At 40.1% G+C, this 25,336-nt stretch overlaps 1 protein-coding gene across 2 annotated transcripts in view; it reads left to right on the forward strand.

The window, feature by feature from the left end:
• LOC110533528 (rho GTPase-activating protein 32) overlaps positions 1-25,336 on the forward strand; it is a 227,102-nt gene that overhangs the window by 21,340 nt on the left and 180,426 nt on the right. Inside the window, exon 2 of one of the 2 annotated variants that reach the window (XM_036989928.1) lies at positions 10,567-10,635. The exons of the other annotated variant lie outside the window; for it this stretch is intronic. The gene's annotated coding sequence lies outside the window, so the exon portion shown is untranslated. The remainder of the gene's footprint in view (positions 1-10,566; positions 10,636-25,336) is intronic. 2 annotated transcript variants of the gene reach the window in all.

Raw genomic sequence — 25,336 nt, forward strand, 5'->3', positions numbered from 1 at the left:
AAAACAAAGTGTCGGAGAAGAAAGTAAAAGTGCAATATTTGCCATGTAAAAAAGCTAACGTTTAAGTTTCTTGCTCAGAACATGAGAACATATGAAAGCTGCTGGTTCCTTTTAACATGAGTCTTCAATATTCCTAGGTAAGAAGTTTTAGGTTGTAGTTATTATAGGACTATTTCTCTCTATACCATTTGTATTTCATATACCTTTTGACTATTGGATGTTCTTATAGGCACTAGTATTGCCAGCCTAATCTCGGGAGTTGTTGATAGGCTTGAAGTCATAAACAGTGCAATGCTTGAAGCACAGCGAAGAGCTGCTGGCAAATGCAGGAAAGTGCTGTTTTAATGAATGCTTACAGGCCTGCTGCTGCCTACTACCCCTCAGTCAGACTGCTATATCGAATCATAGACTTAATTATAATATAATAACACACAGAAATATGAGCCTTAAGTCATTAATATGGTCAAACAAAATGTTTATTCATTCAGTGAAATACGGAACAGTTCCAATATTAACTAAATATGCAGGTTTAAAATATATACTTCTGTGTATTGATTTTAAGAAAGTCATTGATGTTTATGGTAAGGAACACATTGGTGCAACGACAGTGCTTTTTTTGCGAATGCGCTTGTTAAATCACCCGTTTGGCGAAGTAAGCTGTGATTTGATGATAAATTAACAGGCACCGCATCGATTATATGCAGCGCAGGACAAGCTAGATAAACTGGTAATATCATCAACCATGTGTAGTTAATTAGTGATTATTGGAAGATTGATTGTTTTTTATAAGATAATTTAATGCTAGCTAGCTAGCAACTTACCTTGGCTCCTTGCTGCACTCGCGTAAGAAGTAGTCAGCCTGCCACGCAGTCTCCGTGTGGAGTGCAATGTAATCGGCCATAATCGGTGTCCAACAATGCCGATTACCAATTGTTATGAAAACTTGAAATCTGCCCTAATTAAGCGTCCATTCCGATTAATTGGTCAACCTCTAGTCATAAGTAGTTGTGAGCATTTCTCCTGGGATATAGAAGGGTGAGTCCACTCGTTTGCGATGATTGTGACAGTGGCGCATCATTCTGAATCCCCCACCCCAAAAACAAATTGGAACTGGGAGAGAAGAGCAGTTGGAAATTACTCATTAAGAATCTCCAGCAACGAGGGAGAGACATAACATACATTGAAATGCCCAACCCTACATTGTTCCCTCACACCATGCGCAAATAGATTTTGTCCCCCCACACCAAACGCGATCACGACACACAGGTTGAAATATCAAAACAAACTCTGAACCAATTCTTTTAAGTTGGGGACAGGTCGAATAGCATTAAACATTAATGGAAATTTAGCTAGCTAGCTTGCAGTTGCTAGCTAATATGTCCTATTTAGCTAGCTAGCTAATTTGTCCTTGGATATAAACATTGAGTTGTTTATTTGACCTGAAATGCACAAGGTCCTCTACTCCAACAATTAATCCACACACAAACGGTCAACCGACTCGTGTCTAGTTCTCTCCTCCTTCAAGGCTTATTTTTCTTCTTTGGACTTTATATGGCGATTGACAACTAACTTTCATAATAAGGTGCATTACCACAACCAACCTCAGTTCATCTTTCAATCACCCACTTGGGTAAATGTTCCTGATGATGGCACGTGGTTATATTCTTCTAAAAACCGCAGGGAGAGGTGGGACTTGCAGCGCATTCTGTGTCACCAATAGAATCAACTTCTATTTTAGCGCCTGGCAACGCAGATGCTCATTGGCGCTCGCAAGCAGTGTGGGTGCAATGATTGAATAAAATGTATGTTTAAATTTATTTTGCAACGCTCGCGGACGCGATGCATCCGGTTTGGGCATGGTGTCAGACCAAGTTACAACCCTACCACACACCCACACACACATTGTTTCTCTAATCTCTATCTGTTTTAGCTTAAGGATAAATGGAGCAAGAACATCAGATTTATATAAAGCTTTTTTTTTCATCAAACAAACAGCCAGCCCTATATCAGGTTATCAGCATAGAACAGGTCATTAAAGATATACAACGGCAATATTGAATGTTTCTGTTAAAATAAAGTAGGCTTAGTTATGTTTTTATTGCATGCAGGCATCTTTGTTTCGCTATGTAGGCTTCACCTGCTGCCTCAGCGAACTGTATTTGCCATCAATCTTGTAAACCAGAGGTAGATGAAAGAAAGACTATTTGCATGGTTCCTTTCCTTTACTAAAGTAAATACCTACTTGCCATTACTCGTCTCACATCCAAAGTTTAGCCTACCTGCTATTGCGCTTGTTTTATTTTTTGCTTCACTCCTCAGGCCTACATGCTTTTCCCCCTCAGAGTAATTTTTTTTTTTGCTCCATCTTGTCTGACACAGACCCCTTGTTAATTATTTTTGTGTTGTCATAGAACCCTGACTGAGGCCTATGTAATAGTTACATTTTTAACTATATATAAGCTATAGTATGCAGAATGTCTTACTGCATACCCTGGGAACCGGTAGCGAGTGATTCATTTTGATGGGTTTCGCACGTGCTGCCACTGCACATTGCAGCCATATTAATCACTCTCCAATGTATTTTAGGCAAACACATGCTACTTTCATTTTGTCTTTGGCAGGTCTACTGAAGTGACTGTCATAAGCTTACATGCTTTGGCAACTCTCCTCGTCGGTCCAGTTATGACTGTCACATAGGCCTAGTACTGATGTTGCTGTCAGTGAAAACAATGAAAATAGGGCTGCCCTAGAGGATTTGAATTAGGTGACCGTTTGAAAACAAGAAGTTCATGTTTCCTAACATGGGAGGATATTTCTTTAAGGAATGGATTATCAAATGTCCCAGTCAGTCGGCTTAAGTCTCCTTTGTTTTTGAGATTTCTGCTAATAAATTTGGGGACTTCTTTCGTAGGCTGCCCCTATCCTGAATCATTTGCGTACTTGGGTTAGTTAATGATGGAATTAGTCATAAATATTTATTTATCTTTTGCTTTGTTAATATCGGCCAGGATATTAGTAATCCCTCTGTCTGAAGGCTTTCCTTCTCTGGTTTGGAATCCATTCCACTCCCTTCTAAAAGGTCAACTGTGGGACAGCAACACCTCTGGGCAATGGCATCCTCACTCACACACTTAGATTTGAATGTGGATAGGATGATGCTGAGAAATTAGTCCTAAATTCTGTCATGAGTTTAGAAAGTCAAGTCTCTTGTGAACTTCATTGGAAAATAGTCTCATCCACTCCATTTCCATATGACAATCGTCTCTCTTTCCTCACTCACTTGCTATGTCTCCTTTTAGAACTATCATACCAGCTTGACCCAGTGTACTCTCCATCTATTAGCTTACCTTACCTTCTATCACTTTTTGGTGTGTATTCAAAACACGTATACAGAACGAGTATTCCGTGTGTTTTGTATTCTCAGCTTTCAGCAGAGACTCCAGCAGAGATACTTGTCAGTATGTCATAGGAGGGTGGTCTTTCTTTTGAGTGGCGATGCCATTACCTGGTTTCTAACTGTAGCTTTTGATAGGATTGCACTCGACACTGCCTACAGAAGTAGGTTAATCATAATTTCCTAATGGTAGCACCGTTGAAATAAGGTACTCATAATAATGAAGAGGAATTGGCTGCCCCCCCCCTCCTGAAGTGAAAGACAAGTGTCTCAGTTCTGCTCCCACCTGAAGCGCTTCTCAAGTTGAGAATGAGCCTGTGATGGTCTCTTTCAACTCCTCCCCCAGTCCCTCCCTCCACTCAAATAGAAGGCTTTATCTGAGAGGATCTGTTCCTTTGTAATTTCCAGAGTGGGTTTCCAACGGCACCGCTATTCAAAGCAAGTTACACCGTGCCTGTTCCTTCAGCTGTGGGGAGAAGAGGCAATTTGAGTGATGAGTCATCAGTGGAGAAGAGTCCCAAGCCTGACAACCAGGGCTTATTATTCTTCCTACTGCTCCTAATTTGACTGAAATGCAAATGGTGCCGTGTTTTGTTGTGCGCGGGAACGGATGTGCCGTGACTAAGAGGCTTGAGGAAGCTGCGAGGTGGATGTTGGCATTGGTGCAATTTACAGAGGCGCTACGTCCCCATAGGCTGTTTTAAAATGCATCTCCAGGGCCAGAAGCCATCAAAGCCAGTGGCAGTCTTATTGGATTGTATGAGGATATTTCCCCCTCTACCCCTGGAAGAAATTCACTTTTTAACATATATAGCCCATTGGAAAACCTACATTTGGTATGGATTGAGTGTGCATCGTTCTTGGAAGAATTGGTAATAACTAGAAGCTTCCTCAATCTCAAACAGGGTTGCTGGATGGTAGTTTCAAGCTATCTGATATTCTGTACTCGGTGTCTGTAGGCTAAAAACAACCTCCGTAATCTGTCTGCAATTTAGCCATTATGTCTGTTGGAAATGATCAACCAAATGGCCCTGTAATGGAAAATATCAAACTACCTGCTTTTACTGCAATTCAATATGTTTGTCATCATAGCCCCTTGCAGTTGCCAAACACCCTCTCTCTCACTCTCATTCACTCAGTCAGTCGCCATCCTGTTATCTGCCACTGCGGGTGCTGTTTTGATGAGGCAGCTGTCTGGATGTGGCTGGATTTCAGTGAGCCCGCTAATCCCAGACACATGTAGCGAATTGGTTTGGATTCTGTAGACTGATGGGTCAGATAAGGTCAGGGATGCTAGATTGCTGGACTCAAACTCATGAGCAGTATGAAAACTGTGATTGTGATTGAAAAATGCATTAGGCTATTTGTATCATACATAGCATACATACTGTAACTAACTATTGGAAATGATCCATATTGACACCCAACCCGACTATCACTATCTACTTCATGTGTACTCAAGGGCTGACGCCTCGGACTTCGGCTTGGACTTTTGTGTATTAAAACTCAATAGTGACTCTGAATATGTGTCATTACAACACTGGTTTCAAGATATCTTACATATTGACTGAGAGCCTCAGAGTTTTGATTTTAGTGTTTGAACAAAAATCCAAGTGGTCCACCAGCCCTCATCCTGCATTTACTGATGTGGAGTCCATTCGGCTTAACACAATGACAGTCTAGTTGCATGCCATTTGTATAACACAACCTAGAGTGCGTTGAATAGCAGGATTAGTAATTAGATCTCTATTCACTTTGAGAACAACTAACCTAACCATTGACTGACCAATTTAGCTATGCAAATCAGCCATAGCTACTCTTGGTTATACCAAAATAAATGACGACACGGGAAATGCTGAACAAAATGTAAAGTTTAATCCATTGCTTATTTGATGAATGACTAAGTATTTTTGTGCACCTGAAGTACCCTATCAAACTTGAATTCATAATTAGGCTATTCTTAGTTGAGGGAAAATAAGCCATAGTTCTCATACTTAAAAAAAAAAAAAGCATAGCCTGACGGCAATGGATTTATCATATTATTTTTTTATCTTCTGAGTACGTATGAAAGCTAGTGCTGAAATGTTAAAAAGGGGCAGTTTTACAGTTTTATAAATATCAACTACAGTGCCTTCGGAAAGTATTCAGACCAGTTGACTTTTTCCACATTTTGTTACATTACAGCCTTATTCTAAAATGTATTAAATTACATTTTTCCTCATAAATCTACACACAATACCCCATAATGACAAAGCGAAAATAGGTTTTTAGAAATGTTTACTAATTTATAAAAGATGTTTCCATTTCTACAGATTGATTGAGTCCACTTGTGGTAAAGTCAATTGACTGGATATGATTTGGAAAGGGACACACCTGTCGATGAGGTCTCACAGTTGACAGTGCATGTCAGAGAAAAAAAAACCATGAGATTGAAGGAATTGTCCGTACAGTGCCTTGCGAAAGTATTCGGCCCCCTTGAACTTTGCGACCTTTTGCCACATTTCAGGCTTCAAACATAAAGATATAAAACTGTATTTTTTTGTGAAGAATCAACAACAAGTGGGACACAATCATGAAGTGGAACGACATTTATTGGATATTTCAAACTTTTTTAACAAATCAAAAACTGAAAAATTGGGCGTGCAAAATTATTCAGCCCCCTTAAGTTAATACTTTGTAGCGCCACCTTTTGCTGCGATTACAGCTGTACGTCGCTTGGGGTATGTCTCTATCAGTTTTGCACATCGAGAGACTGACATTTTTTCCCATTCCTCCTTGCAAAACAGCTCGAGCTCAGTGAGGTTGGATGGAGAGCATTTGTGAACAGCAGTTTTCAGTTCTTTCCACAGATTCTCGATTGGATTCAGGTCTGGACTTTGACTTGGCCATTCTAACACCTGGATATGTTTATTTTTGAAGTCTCAGGTCTCAGGTCTTTTGCAGACTCCATCAGGTTTTCTTCCAGAATTGTCCTGTATTTGGCTCCATCCATCTTCCCATCAATTTTAACCATCTTCCCTGTCCCTGCTGAAGAAAAGCAGGCCCAAACCATGATGCTGCCACCACCATGTTTGACAGTGGGGATGGTGTGTTCAGCTGTGTTGCTTTTACGCCAAACATAACGTTTTGCATTGTTGCCAAAAAGTTCAATTTTGGTTTCATCTGACCAGAGCACCTTCTTCTACATGTTTGGTGTGTCTCCCAGGTGGCTTGTGGCCACTTTTTATGGATATCTTTAAGAAATGGCTTTCTTCTTGCCACTCTTCCATAAAGGCCAGATTTGTGCAATACACGACTGATTGTTGTCCTATGGACAGAGTCTCCCACCTCCGCTGTAGATCTCTGCAGTTCATCCAGAGTGATCATGGGCCTCTTGGCTGCATCTCTGATCAGTCTTCTCCTTGTATGAGCTGAAAGTTTAGAGGGACGGCCAGGTCTTGGTAGATTTGCAGTGGTCTGATACTCCTTCCATTTCAATATTATCGCTTGCACAGTGCTCCTTGGGATGTTTAAAGCTTGGGAAATCTTTTTGTGTCCAAATCCGGCTTTAAACTTCTTCACAACAGTATCTCGGACCTGCCTGGTGTGTTCCTTGTTCTTCATGATGCTCTCTGCGCTTTTAACGGACCTCTGAGACAATCACAGTGCAGGTGCATTTATACGGAGACTTGATTACACACAGGTGGATTGTATTTATCATCATTAGTCATTTAGGTCAACATTGGATCATTCAGAGATCCTCACTGAACTTCTGGAGAGAGTTTGCTGCACTGAAAGTAAAGGGGCTGAATAATTTTGCACACCCAATTTTTCAGTTTTTGATTTGTTAAAAAAGTTTGAAATATCCAAGAAATGTCGTTCCACTTCATGATTGTGTCCCACTTGTTGTTGATTCTTCACAAAAAAATACAGTTTTATATATTTATGTTTGAAGCCTGACATGTGGCAAAAGGTCGCAAAGTTCAAGGGGGCCGAATACTTTCGCAAGGCACTGTAACTGACTAGCCTAGTTAAATAAAGGTTAAATTAAAAAAAGTACTATCTTAAACGAATTTAACCGGTTAATGTGGGTCAGTTAGACGACAGCAAAATTTACCAATGTGTGTACACCTATCAGACATTAAGCTGATTTTTGTGCTGCGCTAACAGTCATTTGCAGTCTGTGACCTGTGCCAAATTGTGCCAACCCACCACTTAACCAATGGCCCATTTTCAGTTTTCATACTCTCATCTGGAGAAACATGCTGGAGCCGGCTTCCTATGATACAGGGAGAATTTAAGCACGTACTAAATCCTGAGAGAAACCACGCCTGACAGAATCGGGACATCCCTAGCAGGGTACGAGAGGGAAGCAGAGATGGATAGCAGTGTAGTGTAAAATCTTCAACCCAAGCCCCTCCCAGCATGGATATCACATTCTTTGAGTCATCTGTAATATTTTTCACATTAACGTCAAGTTCTTTTTCCTTTGATGCCAAAGGGCCTTTGCTAACCTTTTTGAGAGTGATCAATCACTCTTTTCCAGTCAATGCTCCAAACGTTTCTTTCGATTGAGAGATCGCAAAACTGATGGGCCCAGTCTTATCTCATCGCAATCATGGGAAAGCAAATGTCAGACTGTGCAAAGCTGCATTAGTGCTGAGTAATTAGTGATTTTTGAGGTAATTTTGATTCAATTATTAAAAAATAATCACTTTTTGGTTTCGATAACAATACAGAATACAACTATTCATAAAAGTCCCTTGACTTTAACAATAATTTATTCACATTACTGTACTTTAATGAAATATTTCCATTGTGTATATTACATCTGTTCTCTATAGAGATGCTGCTGACAAAAATCACTATTTTAGTAGTTCAAAGTTAATACTGTATACTTTTATGACAACTGAATACCAACTATCAATCAGATCATCTATTTTCAGCTAGAGATGGTTCTCTATCCCTCTCGATATTGTATTCTCTTTTCTTTCCGTGTCTGCACCACACTAACCTAACGTAGCAGGCGTAAAAGAAACACACAGACCGTAGTCACGCAATGGATTATGGTCATTGTAGTTAATTACCACTATCTGTGCTAAACTATGTAGAATATTGGCCTGTTGGAAACTACAACTCCCTACTCCATCGCACAGTTCGGGCTTGATCTGATTTATCTCTAGAGAAACTGAGCATTGAGTTCAAAGAGAAAAAAACCCTAAATGGATTCAAATAATTGCTATTATTGTGGATATTCAGCTTAATATAATTTTAAAAAGTTTACATGCTTTGCAAGAACGATTTCCCTAATAATCCTGTATACATGGACACATCTTAAATCAGGCTACTGATGGGACTTTTGATAAATGCTGAAAACCGGCAATCAAAATAAACTTCTACCACAGTGACCAGGTTATTTTTGCATAGACTTGTTTTTCCAAACTTCACTCGCATAAGAGGGAACTCCTTTTTAAGTTGTTTACATGTCCCTATATTTAGAAAAGATTGCTCAGAAAACCAGATGTTTTAATCGGCATATGCTTTGATTATGACCTTACGCCGATTTAAGAAAAGCAGAGTTAGGTGTTTACATGACGAATGCCATACTCTGCCATCTGCCATAATCAGTTTAATATTGAATTATTAGTGTGTATGTACACACTCATTGAAGACATTAGTTGTTTTAAAAACAAAATATAACCAACATTTTGGTTAATTGCTCAGCACTATTGACTGCTTTTAGCCCATTTTATTTTTGAGGTGTTAATGAATTCCATATTCTCTCCATACATATGTTTTTGCTGTAGTTGGCCTGGGTTGGGTGTGTTTGTTCACTGCACAAGCTGTGCTAAAGAAACAGAGTTCAAGCCGAAGTGAATAGGCCTGCAACCCAGCCAGCATTTGATTCTCAAATGTACTGGTTGATTTTCATGGTCTTTTGCTTTGTATTTAACAATGTAATCCATTATACTTACTGTATGGCACCTGATCAATTTTGAAGTGATTTTTACATGGCTGTTGTTGACTTTGGTTTATCATAATGTGAAGTGATTGGAATCCTGGAGCAATTGTCATTTGTACGCCTACAACGCCTTGCCTGAGGGAAGAGACCAGTGCTAATTTCACCTTTATCTAATATGGATTTGTGGCTCAAAGTAATTAGGATATAGTTATTTAATTATTCATCATTGACTGAGGCAGTCAAAGCGACCGCTCATTGGTTTACTCACTCTGTTTGCGTTTCTGGCTTTGGTCTTTTGGTCTTAATTTGTCAGATGGCCATATTGAGACAAATTTGAGGAAATTCCATTATTCTGAAAGAACCCCTGTCCTGTTCCCCTGACTGTTTTGTAAGATCTAAAGCACCAACATTTCCAACAAATAGAATATCATCACTTGAACTCAATGACTCAAAGAGATGCTGGGTTTAGTCTGCTTGGTTAATTGAAAATCAAATTATATTTGTCACATGCGTGGAATACAACAGGTGTAGACTAAACCATGAAATGCTTGCTGCCTACGAGCCCTTTCCAACGATGCGGTGTAAAACATTTAATAGTAACACAAGGAATAAAATACACAAGAATGGAGATGTATACAGGGAGTACCAGATCATTGTGCAGGGGTATGAGGTATATGGTATTGGTATTTATTAGGATCTTCATTAGCTGCTGCAAAAAGCATCAGATACTCTTCCTGGGGTCCACATGAAACATGACATAATACATAGAACAGAACATTACTAGTCAAGGACTGAACTACATAAAATGTCACGCATAGGGCTGTTATGGTGACTGTATTACCGCCACATCAGCGGTCACGAGTCATGAAGTTAATCAAATTCCACGTGACCGTTTAGTCATTCATGGTAACTAGGCTTCTCCAAGCTCTGATGCTGCTGATGGTCATTAGTAGCCTACCAAACTTGCTGTCTGGTACTCAGCACTCTATTGTCCCTCTAATCACTCTGACATCAATGCAATCTAATTGAAAATCCAATCAAACACTTCATTAGAGCCCATGAGCTCACGTTACACAACATTTCTATAGGCTATGCAATTGCATGAGGAGATGGAGAGAGTGATGGTCTCTATTAAAACGAGGAGGATCCCATCAGTTTTCTATAGGCTAGGCCTACTATATTTATTTCTCAACTTTCCTAATATTATGCACATTGCTTGTCTTTACAACAGGAGTGTAGCCTACCTACCTGGCTGACATGAAAATTAACCACGGAAAAGCGTCCTCCATTCACTATTTAAGTGAGTAGATTACATTTATTTTTTTCCCCCTGCCCTTGTTTTGAGACCGGTGCATGATAATGGTCCATTATAAATCAAAACAATTTTCCCCCTCAATCTACGCACAATAACCCATAAAGTCGAAGCAAAAACAGGTTTTTAGAATTCTTTTGCAAATGTATTAAAAAATAAAAAACTGCTATTGCGTTTACATACGTTTCCGGACCCTTTACTCAGTACTTTGTTGAAGCACCTTTTGGGAACAATTACAGCCTTGAGTCTTCTTGGGTATGACGCTACAAGCTTGGCACACATGTATTTGGGGAACTTCTCCCGTTCTTCTGTCAGGTTGGATGAAGCGTTGCTGCACAGCTATTTTCAGGTCTCTCCAGAGATGTTTGATCGTGTTCAAGTTCGGGCTCTGGCTGGCCCACTGAAGGACATTCAGAGACTTGTCCTGAAGCCAGTCCTGCGTTGTCTTGGCTGTGTGCTTAGGGTCGTTGTCCTGTTGGAACCTGAACCTTCACCCCAGTATGAGGTCCTGAGCGCTCTGGAGCAGGTTTTCATCGAGGATCTCTCTGTACGTTGCTACGTTCATCTTTCCCTCGATACTGACTAGTCTCCCAGTCCCTGCGGCTGTAAACATCCCCACTGCATGATGCTGCCACCATGCTTCACCATAGGGATGGGGCCAGGTTTCCTCCATATGTGACACTTGGCATTCAGGCCAAATAATTCAGTCTTGGTTTCATCAGACCAGAGAATCTTGTTTATCATGCTCTGAGAGTCCTTAGGTGCCTTTTTGCAAATTCCAAGTGGGCTGTCATGTGCCTTTTACTGAGGAGTGGCTTCCGTCTGGCCACTTTGCTGTAAAGGCCTGATTGGTGGAGTGCTGCAGAGATGGGAGAACCTTCCAGAAGGACAACCATCTCCACAGAGGAACTCTGGAGCTCTGTCAGAGTGACCTTTGGGTTCTTGGTCACCTCCCTGACCAAGGCCCTTGGTCACCTCCCTGACCAAGGCTCTTCTCCCCCGATTGCTCAATTTTGGCCAAGTGGCTAACTTCTTCCATTTATGAATGATTGAGTGTGTTCTTGGGGACCTTTTTAATGCTGCAGAAATGTTTTGGTACCCTTCCCCAGATCTGTGCCACAACACAATCCTGTCTCGGAGCTCATGGCTTGGTTTTTGCTCTGACATGGATGGTCAACTGTGGGACCTTATATGTGACCCGTTTCAGGTAACTAGGCGTATGTCACAAGTAGAGGTCGACTGATTATGATTTTTCGATACCGATTTATTGGAGGACCAAAAAAGCCGATACCGATTTAATCGGACGATTTAAAAAAAACAATAATAATAATTTATTTGTAATAATGACAATTACAACAATACTGAATGAACACTTATTTTAACTTAATATAATACATCAATAAAAATCAATTTAGCCTCAAATAAATAATGAAACATGTTCAATTTGGTTTAAATAATGCAAAAACAGTGTTGGAGAAGAAAGTAAAAGTGCAATATGTGCCATGTATAAAAGCTAACCTTTAAGTTCCTTGCTCAGAACATGAGAACATATGAAAGCTGGTAGTTCCTTTTAACATGAGACTTCAATATTCCAAGGTAAGAGGTTTTAGGTTGTAGTTCATTTTGGAATTGTATTTAAATTTAACCTTTTTCCCGCAGAATTTCCTTTTAATATTTATAGGACTATTTCTCGCTCTACCATTTGTATTCCATATAGAGTGGGGAGAACAAGTATTTGACACACTGCCGATTTTGCAGGTTTTCCTACTTACAAAGCATGTAAGGTCTGTAATTTTTTATCATAGGTACCCTTCAACTGTGAGAGACGGAATCTAAAACAAAAATCCAGAAAAGCACATTGTATGATTAACTAATTAAAGTGCAGAGCTCCAAATTCAAATTAATTACTATAAAAATCAAACTTTCATTAAATCACACATGCAAGATAGCAAATTAAAGCTACACTTGTTGTGAATCCAGCCATGTCAGATTTCAAAAAGGCTTTTCGGCGAAAGCAAACGATGCTATTATCTGAGGATAACACCATGGTAAACAAAGAGAGAAAAGCATATTTCAACACTGCAGGCGCGACACAAAACACAGAAATAAAAATATAATTCATGCCTTACCTTTGACGAGCTTATTTTGTTGGCACTCCAATATGTCCCATAAACATCACAAATGGTCCTTTTTGTTCGATTAATTCCGTTGATATATATCCAAAATGTCAATTTTATTTGGCGCGTTTGATCCAGAAAAACAACGGTTCCAAGTTACCTGTAAACTTTACCAAAACATTTCAAACTACTTTTGTAATACAACTTTAGGTATTTTTTTAACGTAAATAGTCGATTAATATTGAAGACTGGATGATCTGTGTCCAATACAGGAGGAATACAAACTGTAGCATGCTTTCTGGTCATGCGCCTCTATCTAACAGTACACTTCAAGTTACCCTCGTTCAAGATGGCCGTACTACTTCATTACACAAAGGAAAAACCTCAACCTATTTCTAAAGACTGGTGACATCCAGTGGAAGCGGAAGGAACTGCAAGAAGGTCCCTTAGAAACATGGATTCCCAATGAGAACCCATTGAAAAGAGTGACTTTGTTTCAACAAGTCAAAATGTGTTTGTATTTACTCCTCAGACACCCTAAAATGTAATCAAACTATAATATTTATTTCTGAAAGAAGTATGTTCAATAGGAAATCGATTTTAGAAAGTGCTTATGGATTTTCAAGACTGTGTCCTCATACAAAAACAGTTTTTTCTTATTTGTTTTTGAAGTTACAAGCTTGAAACTTTGAACATAGACTGCTGACACCCTGTGGAAGCCATTGCATCCAGGGAGCTATTTTACAATCTGAGCTTTCTTGCATTTCTAAGAGGATGGTCTCTCAAAAAAATAAATCAGGTTGGTTTTTCTTTGGATTTTCTTTGGATTTTCTCCTACCATATCAATTGCTATATTCTCATTGTTTTAACATTTCTACAAACTTCAAAGTGTTTCCTTTCCAATGGTACAAATGATAAGCATATCCTGGCTACAGGCAGTTTGCTTTGGGCACGTCATTCAGGCGGAAATAGAGAAAAAGGGGCCTGATCCCTAAGATGTTTTAATAACAAACTTGTACGCAATCTGTAAATACAAATAAAATTGTTAAATTACGAGCCTTGTTGCTTAAGCCACAGAAAAAGCCAGCAACGTTCCCACTAGCCATGATTGGCTGAGATAATGAGTGGGCTCGACATGCCGAGATAGTAGTTAGGATTGGTCTGCCATATAGAAAGAAGGCTGTCTATTTGAGCTGGTCAGTGTGTTGGTAATCCTGTCGAACGCGGCGGCTTTAATGTATTGTTTAGTAGAGCTGCATAAGTGTTTCTCTCTACTGTTCTGGAGGGTTGAGTTTTGAAATCAGTGGAATTAGAGTATGATAGCTAAAGAGATGGAGAAAACACCTGTCTCCGGATTACATCTTCAAGCTAAGGGCAACCGTGGCATGGCATCTGTGACAGGGAGACGTGCCCATCATGCATGATGATTTATACGGGTAAGATAGTCTAGCTAGCTACATTTTCAGATATTACACATTTCTAATTTTGACAGTGGTTTCATTTCAAGCTAAAGTCTACTTTTACCTAGCTAGCTAACGTTAGCTGCCTGGCTCCCTAGCTAATGTTACGTGTATGACGTTATTAGTCGTATCCCAGAACCGTTTGCTTTGCTAGTTAGAGCCCTGGTTGGTTAGTTCCCAGCAGATTCATGCAGGGCAGTAACGACATGATTTGGCACTACGTTCATTGTTGTTTAACTAGCTAACATTACGCAACCTGTGTGATCTTTGTTTATCTAGCTAGGTTCATTGTTTACCTAGCTAGCTATATGTCTTAAGCTAAAGTGTACAACACCTGTTGAATATGGCCAGTGTAAATAAACATTGGGAGGAAAAATCGTAATGAAATTGTTGCCAGCAGAGCAGGTTAGCCTGTGTTCATGTTATCCAGAGTTAAACAAATAACCGGCCAGAGAGTCAAGTGTGAGCTCTGAACGCTCCGAGAGAGATACACGAAATGGTTGAGGCTAAAGCTTAAGAGTGTGTGAACGATGCTGAATGGGTGTAGACAAAGAAGAGCTCTTTACTAAATACCAAAACATTCAAAGGCCATTTTCTCAAAAGTGAGTTTATCAACTTTCAAATCAAAATTACTTTCCCATTGTTCCTCAAAAATGCAGTGTATGATATACAATTTTGTAGCTCTGAGTCTCTACTTTTATCCCATGTAAAAAACACAATTTCAAATGTTGCTGCATAAGACCAAATCCAGGTGGTGAGTTACATATAGACAGTTGTGTACCTTTCCAAATAATGTCCAATCAATTAAATTTACCACAGGTGGACTCCCAAGTTGTAGAAACAGGATGCACCTGAGCTCTATTTCGAGTCTCATAGCTAAGGGTCTGTGTACTTATGTAAATAAGTTATTTCTATTTTTTATTTGTAATACATTTGCAAAAATGTCTTAACCTGTTTACACTTTTGTCATTATGGGGTATTGTGTGTAGATTGAGAAATGTAAAAAAAAAAAAAAAAAACATTTTAGGATAAGGCTGTAAGTCAACGGGTCTGAATACTTTTTGTATGCACTGTATAGCCCAATGTTTGTATCACAACTTAAGTTACATAAATAACTCTAAATTAAGCATATAGGAGTACCTGTTTCTTTGTTAACCGCTCAACACAGAATAGCCGCATGTGCGCACTCCCTCAAATCGTTTGGAGAAAATATCCTTTATTAAATTCAGCTGTACCAGTGATTGTCTGAGAGGGGAGTTCAAGCCCCTTTACACACGCAGCTGCAGCCTGGCGACGTTCTGGTCTAAATGTAAATTTCTTTACCAATCCTTTTATGCACTCTCTTTGAAAGGAACAGGCTGAAATGCTCTCTGACCTCACACTGGGCGTGGCTACATACTGTGCAAAGTTTCTCTTATGACTCCTAAAATCACATTCATATCTTAACAGAAATACATTAATAATTGTTCCTGTTTCATATACAACATTAAGGATGGAGATTTCGTACATGTGGTGTATATACTTTTCAAGTTAGTGTTTCCTTTATAACACTTTAAATGACATCACTAAATAAAAACCAATTGGTTAGTGGTGAGCTATAGAAAACTATTTTTGTTAGGAATATTCTTTCCAGGTTTCGCTTTAGAACGTGCTAGAGTTTTGGAGGGAAACCTAATCTCTACTCAACTTTGAACCAAGAGAGACTGACATGCGTGTTACTGTCACTTTCCCTCCGTGTAAATCTAAGTGCGATACATGCTGCTTTGTTCTGGACCAACTGCAATTTACCTATGTCCCCTTTGCCTCACATGACTACACAGCTGGGCAGTAGTCCAGGTGCGACAACTACGGCCTGTAGGACCTGTCTGGTCAACTGAGATGTCAAGAAGGCAGAGCAACACCCTATCATTGACATACCTCTTCCCATTTTAGAAACAGTTTGCGCTGTTCTGTGAAAGGAGTAAGTACACAGCGTTGTATGAGCTCTTCAGTTTCTTGGCAATTTCTCGCATGGAATAGCCTTCATCTCTCAGAACAAGAATAGACTCAGTTTCAGAAGAAAGTCCTTTGTTTCTGGCCATTTTGAGCCTGTAATCAAACCCACAAATGCTGATGCTCCAGATACTCAACTAGTTTAAAGGACAGTTTTATTGCTGCTTTAATCAGCACAACCGTTTTCAGCTGTGCTAACATTGCAAAAGGGTTTTCTAATGATCAATTAGCCTTTTAAAATGATAAACTTGGATTAGCGAACACAACATGCCATTGGGACACCATAGTAATGGTTGCTGATAATGGGCCTCTGTACGCCTATGTAGGTATTCCATAAAAAATCAGCTGTTTCTAGCTACAATATTAATTTACAACATTAAGAATGTCTACACTGTATTTCTGATCAATTCGATATTTTAATGGCCAATATGCGCTTTTCTTTCAAAAACAAGGACATTTCTTAAGTGACCCCAAACTTTTAAATGGTAGTGTACATGGCACTGCAGGGTGAAGTGACTAGGCATCAGGATAGATGGTAGAGGTTGACCGATATCAAGTTTTCATAACAAATCGGTAATTGGCCTTTTTGGATGCTGATTATGGACGATTTACATTGCAATCCATGAGGAAACTGTGTGGCAGGCTTGACCACCTGTTGAGTGCAGCGTCAAAAGGACCTTGTGGCTGCAAGGAGCCAAGGTAAGTTGCTAGCTAGCATTTAACTTATCTTATAAAAAACAATCTTCACTTAATCACTAGTTAACTGCACATGGTTGATATTAGTAGGTAAGCTAGCTTGTCCTGCGTTGCATATAAATTAACAGGCACCAAATTAATTATCAATGAATCACAGCTTACTTCAATTTTGCCAAACGGGTGATTTCACAAAAGCGCATTGCTGGGGAAAAAAGCACAATCTTTGCATGAATGTACCTAACTATTAACATCAATGTCTTTCTTAAAATCAATACACAGAGGTATATCTTTTTTAAACCTGCATATTTAGTTAAAAGATTCATGTTAGCAGGCAATATTAACTAGGGGAATTATCACTTCTTCACTTTCGTTCAGTGCAACCACGAGCCGCCTGGCTAGTTGCGATCTGTGAACTACTTTGCCAGAATTTTTACATTATTATGACGTAACATTGAAGGTTGTACAATATAACAACAATATTTTGACTTAGGGTTGCCACCTGTTAGATAAAATACGGAACGGTTCAGTATTTCACAGAAAGAAAATACGTTTTGTTTTCAAAATGATATTTTTTGGATTTGACCATATTAATGACCTAAGGCTCGTATTTCTTTGTTTTATTTTATTAAGTCTATGATTTGATAGTGCAGTCTGACTGAGCGGCGGTAGGCAGCATCAGGCTCGTAAGCATTCTTTCAAACAGCACTTTCCTGCATTTTGCAAGCAGCTCTTAGCAATGCTTGAAGCACAGCACTGTTTAACTTCAAGCCTATCAACTCCCGACTTTAGGCTGGCAATACTATAGTGCCTATAAGAACATCCAATAGTCAAAGGTATATGAAATACAAATGGTATAGAGGCAGTCGACGCGTCAAAATTCCTATAATAACTACAACCTAAAAACATAACTGGGAATATTGAAGAACTGGGAATATTGAAGAACTGGGAATATTGATCCACCAGCCTTCATATGTTCTCATGTTCTGAGCAAGGAACTCTAACGTTCGCTTTTTACATGGCACATATTGCACTTTTGCTTTTTTCTCCAACACTGTTTTTGCATTATTTAAACATGTTTCCATTATTTATTTGAGACTAAATAGATTTGATTTATGTCTTATATTAGGTTAAATAAAAGGGTTCATTGTTCATTCAGTGTTGTAAATGTCATTATCACAAATATATACAGTGGGGCAAAAAAGTATTTAGTCAGCCACCAATTGTGCAAGTTCTCCCACTTAAAAAGATGAGAGGCCTGTAATTTTCATTTTTGGTACACTTCAACTATGACAGACAAAATTAGAAAAAAAATCCAGAAAATCACATTGTAGGATTTTTTTAGGAATTTATTTGCAAATTATGGTGGAAAATAAGTATTTGGTCAATAACAAAAGTTTATCTCAATACTTTGTTATACCCTTTGTTGGCAATGACAGAGGTCAAACGTTTGCTGTAAGTCTTCACAAGGTTTTCACACACTGTTGCTGGTATTTTGGCCCATTCCTCCATGCAAGATCTCCTCTAGAGCAGTGATGTTTTGGGGCTGTTGCTGGGCAACACGGACTTTCAACTCCCTCCAAAGATTTTCTATGGGGTTGAGATCTGGAGACTGGCTAGGCCACTCCAGGACCTTGAAATGCTTCTTACAAAGCCACTCCTTCGTTGCCCGGGCGGTGTATTTGGGATCATTGTCACGCTGAAAGACCAAGCCACGTTTCATCTTCAATGCCCTTGCTGATGGGAGGTTTTCACTCAAAATCTCACGATACATGGCCCCGTTCATTCTTTCCTTTACACGGATCAGTCGTCCTGGTCCCTTTGCAGAAAAACAGCCCCAAAGCATGATGTTTCCACCCCCATGCTTCACAGTAGGTATGGTGTTCTTTGGACTCAACTCGGCATTCTTTGTCCTCCAAACACAAGGAGTTGAGTTTTTACCAAAAAGTCCTGTTTTTGTTTCATCTGACCATATGACATTCTCCCAATCTTCTTCTGGATCATCCAAATGCTCTTTAGCAAACTTCAGATGGGCCTGGACATGTACGGGCTTAAGCAGGCGGACACGTGTGACACTGCAGGATTTGAGTCCCTGGCGGCGTAGTGTGTTACTGATGGTAGGCTTTGTTACTTTGTTCCCAGCTCTCTGCAGGTCATTCACTAGGTCCCCCCGTGTGGTTCTGGTATTTTTGCTCACCGTTCTTGTGATCATTTTGACCCCACGGGGTGAGATCTTGCGTGGAGCCCCAGATCGAGAGAGATTATCAGTGGTCTTGTATGTCTTCCATTTCCTAATAATTGCTCCCACAGTTGATTTCTTCAAACCAAGCTGCTTACCAATTGCAGATTCAGTCTTCCCAGCCTGGTGCAGGTCTACAATTATGTTTCTGGTGTCCCTTGACAGCTCTTTGGTCTTGGCCATAGTGGAGTTTGGAGTGTGACTGTTTGAGGTTGTGGACAGGTGTCTTTTATACTGATAACAAGTTCAAACAGGTGCCATTAATACAGGTAACGAGTGGAGGACAGAGGAGCCTCTTAAAGAAGATGTTACAGGTCTGTGAGAGCCATAAATCTAGCTTGTTTGTAGGTGACCAAATACTTATTTTCCACCATAATTTGAAAATAAATTCATTAAAAATCCTACAATGTGATTTTCTGGATTTTTTTTCTGATTTTGTCTGTCATAGTTGAAGTGTACTTATGATGAAAATTACAGGCCTCATCTTTTTAAGTGGGAGAACTTGCACAATTGGTGGCTGACTAAATACTGTTTTTGCCCCACTGTATAAAAATCGGCCGATTTGATCAGTATCGGCTTTTTTTGGTCCCCCAATAATCGATATCGGTGATGAAAAATCATAGTCGGTCGACCTCTAATAGATGATGGTGGTGATGATAATAATAACAAAATAAAGCATGGCGTAGCAGCAGCATATGGTGAGTCTAAAAGTGTGTGTCGGTATGAGTGGGTATGCAGTGAATGTGTGTGTGTGTGTGTGTGTGTGTGTGTGTGTTTATAGTGTGTACACTGAGTGTACAAAAGATGGCATGCTCTTTCCATGACAGACTGACCAGGTGAAAGCTTCAAACCTGTGATGTCAACTGTTAATCTACACTGATTAAAGTGGATTTAAGGGGAGGAGATGGGTTAAAGAAGGTTTTTAAGCCTTGAGTCAATGATTGTGTATGTGTGCCATTCATAGTGTGAATAGGCAAGACAAAATATTAAAATGCCTTTGAACGGGTTATGGAAGTAGGTGCCAGGTGCAGCAGTTTGTGTCAAGAACTGCAACACAGCTGGGTTTTGCACGCTCAACAGTTTCCCGTGTGTGTCATGAATGGTCCACCACCCAAAGGACATCCAGCCAACTTGACACAACTGTAGGAAGCATTGGAGTCAACATGGGCCATTATCCCGGTGGATTGTTTTTGACCACTTGTAGTCCATGTCCTGACAAATTTATGCTGTTCTGATGGCAAAAGGGGGTGCAATTCAATATTAGGAAAGTGTTCCTAATGTTTTGTGCACTCGGTGTGTAGTATTGTGAGTGTGCATAGAGTTAGTGCAGGTAACCATTAGTTGACTATTTAGCTTCTACCCCAAGCCATAGGCTGCTGTCTCGGAGCCTTTTGATCTGAGAGCCGACTCTCCGGTACCGTTTGCCGGACTGTAACAGAGTATATAGTCTATGGCTTGGGTGGCTGGAGCCTTTGGCAATTTTTCAGGCCTTTTTTGACACCACCTGATATAGAGGTCCTAGATGGCAGGGAGCCCCAGCAATTTACTGGGCTGTCTGCGCCACCCCCTGTTGCCCTTTGCGTTCGAGGGTGGTGCATTTGCCATAAGTGGTGATGCTGCCAGTCTAGATGCTGTCGATGGTGCAGCTGTAGAACGCTTTGAGGATCTGAGGGCCCATGCCATATCTTTTCAGCCTCCTGAGGGGAAAGAGGTGCTTTCGTGCCCTCTTCATGACTGCGCGTGTTAAGTCCTTAGTGATGTGGATACCAAGGAAATTGAAGTGCTTCACAGCCCCCTTGATTTGGATGGGCGCATGCTCTCCTCTCTTTCTCCTGTAGTCCACGATTAGCTCCTTGGTCTTACTGATGTTGAGGCAGAGGTTGTTGTCATGGAACCACACTGCCATGGAACCACACCTCCCTCCCTGTAGGCTGTCTCATCACAGTCTGTGATCAGTCCTATCACCGCTGTGTGGTCAGCAAACTTGATAGCGTTGGAGTCGTCTGCCCACGCAGTCGTGGGTGAACAGGGAGTACAGGATGGAATGAAGCACACTCTTTTGAGAGGCCCCGTGTTGAGGGTCAGCGTGGCGGAGGTCTTGTTGCTTACCCTCACCATCTGGGGCCTCCCCGTCAAAGTCCAGGATCCAGTTACAGAGAGTGGTGGGTCCCCAGCTTGGTGATGAGCTTGGAGGGGGCGATGGTGTTAAACACTGAGCTATAGTTTATGAACAGCATTCTCACATAGTTATTTCCCCTCTTGTCCAGGTGGGAGAGGGCAGTGTGACATGCAATTGAGATTGCATCATCTTTTGGATCTGTGACTTCATTTAGTAGGAAGTCCATTGTAAAATAAACAGTCTGCTCCTCTTTGCTTGAAAGCCATTTACAGAGAAACTTCACACCAGGTCTTCATGCCTAGAGCAACCCCCTCTTTACAGCGTGCGCTAAGAGCGTCGCTGTGCCTCTCTTTACTCTTCTCATTCTTGAGTGTTGTTTGGCGTGGCTCCCTGTGTTCCTCTGATCAGAGGCTGTAACACTTAACTGGCACGCTGTGCCCCGGGCCCATGCCAACCGGCTGGTCGAGTGAAAACCATCTGAGTGCCCCCTGGTATACTGCACGGTTCTCCACATTTTCTCCACTAAAGTCCATTGATGTGCTGCCCGGCTGGGCGAATCCTCCCGCTATCTCACTCATTCTCTTTCTTGGTCTCAAGCTTTTTTTTTCACTCTAGTGCTTTACATCTTTATTTCTTCCCTTTAGTTCTTTCTATTTGTCTCTCTTGCTCACTCTCAATATGCATTTCTCTCTCCCTCTTGCAGTTCCTACATCCCTTGCAATGTTCAGGCAATATTTTGAAAAACTTAACTGATAGCCAAAGTAAGAGTGTACTTAACAATTAAAATTCAAATGTAAGTGAAATCGGCTTTGTATGTACCTCATACTTGTCATTCTCAAAACACATTGGCTGAGCAGCACGATGTGTCGGTGTAGCACTCCCAGGAGAGCCATCTTCACCACAGTCAGCACGCCTCCTGCACTCTCACCCATCTTCTACTCTTGACTCACCTTCTACAGCAAATTAATATTGAAAAAAGGTATGTACAAATAGGGCTGTGAAGAAGCCATACATATCAGGTTAGGAGTCAATAAACTTCACACTGAAATTGCACTTGATATCAGGCCGACAGCTTGTGGAGGGCTGTGTGAAATGATAAAATATTATATTTGGCTGTCACACTACAGCACACTCCAGTATTGATTTCATGTTAACAATAGAGAGAGACAAGTTTACATCAGTCAGAGATACACTGTTTAAAAGCATTGTGACAGATTGCATTAAAATGTGTTCCCATCTAAATGCAACTTATCTTTCTTTCCGTCCCAATGTCTGTCATGCACCATGAATCATGTCTGTTGCACACAGGCGTTCAGAATATACACTACCTTTCAAAAGTTTTGGGTCACTTACAAATGTCCTTGTTTTCCATTAAAATATACATGAAATGAGTTGCAAAATGAATAAGAAATATAGTCAAGACATTGACAAGGTTATAAATAATTGTTTTTAATTTAAATACTAATTGTGTACTTCAAACTTTGCTTTGGTCAAAGTATTCTCCATTTGCAGCAATTACAGCCCTGCAGACCTTTGCCTCAACAAATTGACAACTAGAATTCCAATCTGAAGAGATTTCACCCCATGCTTCCTGAAGCACCTCCCACAATTTGGATTGGCTTGATGGGCACTTTTTACGGTCAAGCTGCTCCCACAACAGCTCAATAGGGTTGAGGTCCGGTGACTGTGCTGGCCACTCCATTATAGACAGAATACCAGCTGACTGCTTCTTCCCTAGATAGTTCTTGCATAGTTTGGAGCTGTGCTTTGGGTCATTGTCCTGTTGTAGGAGGAAATTGGCTCCAATTAAGTGCCATCGACAGGGCATGGCGTTGCAAAATGGAGTGATAGCCTTCAAGATCCCTTTTACATTGTACAAATCTCCCACTTTACCACCACCAAAGCACCCCCAGACCATCATATTGCTTCCACCATGCTTGACCGATGGCGTCAAGCACTCCTCCAGCATTTTTTCTGTGTCTCACGAATGTTCTTCTTTATGATCCGAACACCTCAAACTTAGATTTGTCTGTCCATAACACTTTTTTTTTAATCTTCCTCTGTCCAGTGTCTGTGTTCTTTTGCCTGTTTTAATATTTTTATTGGCCAGTCTCAGATATGTATTTTTCTTTGTAACTCTGCCTAGGAAGGCCAGCATCTCAGAGTCGCCGCTTCACTGTTGACGTTGAGACTGGTGTTTTACGGGTACTATTTAATGAAGCTGCCAGTTGAGGACTTGTGAGGCGTCTGTTTCTCAAAGTAGAGACACTAATGTACTTGTCCTGTTGCTCATTTGTGTACCGGGGCCTCCCACTCTTCTTTCTGTTGTGGTTAGAGCCAGTTTGTGCTGTTCTGTGAAGGGAGTAGTACACAGTGTTGTACGAGATCTTAAGTTTCTTGTCAGTTTCTTGCATGGAATAGCCTTAATTTCTCAGAACAAGAATAGACTGACGAGTTTCAGAAGGAAGTCCTTTGTTTATGGACATTTTGAGCCTGTAATCGAACCCACGCATTTTGATGCCCCAGATACTCAACTAGTCTAAAGAAGGCCAGTTGTATTGCTTCTTTAATCAGGACAACCGTTTTCAGCTGTGCTAACATAATTGCAAAAGGGTTTTCTAACCATCAATTGGCCTTTTAAAACAATCAACTTGGATTAACTAAGACAACGTGGCATTGGAGCACATGAGTGATGGTTGCTGATAATGGGCCTCAGATTATTGCATGGTTTGCTTTCTCTTTAAAGTTATTTTGAAATCTGACACAGCGGTTGCATTAAGTTTATCGAAAGTTCCATGTATAATAGTCGTATCTTTATCAATGTTTATGAGTATTTCTGTAAATTGATGTAGCTCTCTGGAATATCACCGCATGTTTTAGAACTACTGAACGTAACGCGCCAATGTAAACTCAGATTTTTTAAAATATAAATATGAACTTTATCAAAACAAAACATGTATTGTGTAACATGAAGTCCTATGAGTGATGATCTTCATCAGATGACAAAGGTTAGTGATTAATTTTTATCTCTTTATGCTTTTTGTGACTCCTCTCTTTGGCTGGAAAAAATGGCTGGGTTTTTATGTGACTTGGTGGTGACCTAACAATCGTTTGTGGTGCATTCGCTGTAAATCCTTTTTGACATCAGACACTGTGACTGGATTAACGAGAATTGTATCTTTTAAAATGGTGTAAAATACTTGTATGCTTGAGGAATTGTAATTATGAGATTGTTGTTTTGAATTTGGCGCCCTGCGCTAGCGGAACCCCACCCCAGTCCTAGACAGGTTAAAGATAGAATTCTCGTTAATCCAGCCACAGTGTCTGATTTCAAAAATGCTTTACAGCGAAAGCACCACAAACGATTGTTAGGTCACCACCAAGTCTCAGAAAAATCCAGCAATTTTTCTAGCCAAAGAGAGGAGTCACAAAAAGCACAAATAGAGATAAAATGAATCACTAACCTTTGATCTTCATCAGATGACACTCATAGGACTTCATGTTGCACAATACATGTATGTTTTGTTCGCTAAAGTGCATATTTATATCAAAAAATCTAATTTTACATTGGCGTGTTACGTTCAGTAGTTCTAAAACATGTATTGATTTTACAGAGAGCCACAAAGTTACAGAAATATTCATAAATGTTGATGAGAATACAAGTATTACACATGGAATTAGAGATATACTTCTCCTAACAACACTGTCATCTCAGATTTTCAAAATAGGCTTTTCAACCATAGCAAAACAAGCATTTGTGTAAGAGTATTGATAGCTAGCGTAGCATTTAGCGTAGCATTCAGCGGGCAACATTTTCACAAAAACACGAAAAGCATTCAAATAAAATAATTTACCTTTGAAGAACTTCGGATGTTTTCAATGAGGAGACTCTCAGTTAGATAGCAAATGTTCAGTTTTTCCAAAAAGATTCTTTGTGTAGGAGAAATCGCTCTGTTTTGTTCATCGCGTTTGGCTACCAAAAAACCCCGAAAATTCAGTCATCAAAACGCCAAACTTTTTTCCAAATGAACTCCATAATATCGACAGAAACATGGCAAACGTTGTTTAG

The sequence above is a fragment of the Oncorhynchus mykiss genome, chromosome 10 (assembly GCF_013265735.2).
Source record: "Oncorhynchus mykiss isolate Arlee chromosome 10, USDA_OmykA_1.1, whole genome shotgun sequence".
In the NCBI taxonomy this organism is placed as follows: domain Eukaryota; kingdom Metazoa; phylum Chordata; class Actinopteri; order Salmoniformes; family Salmonidae; genus Oncorhynchus; species Oncorhynchus mykiss.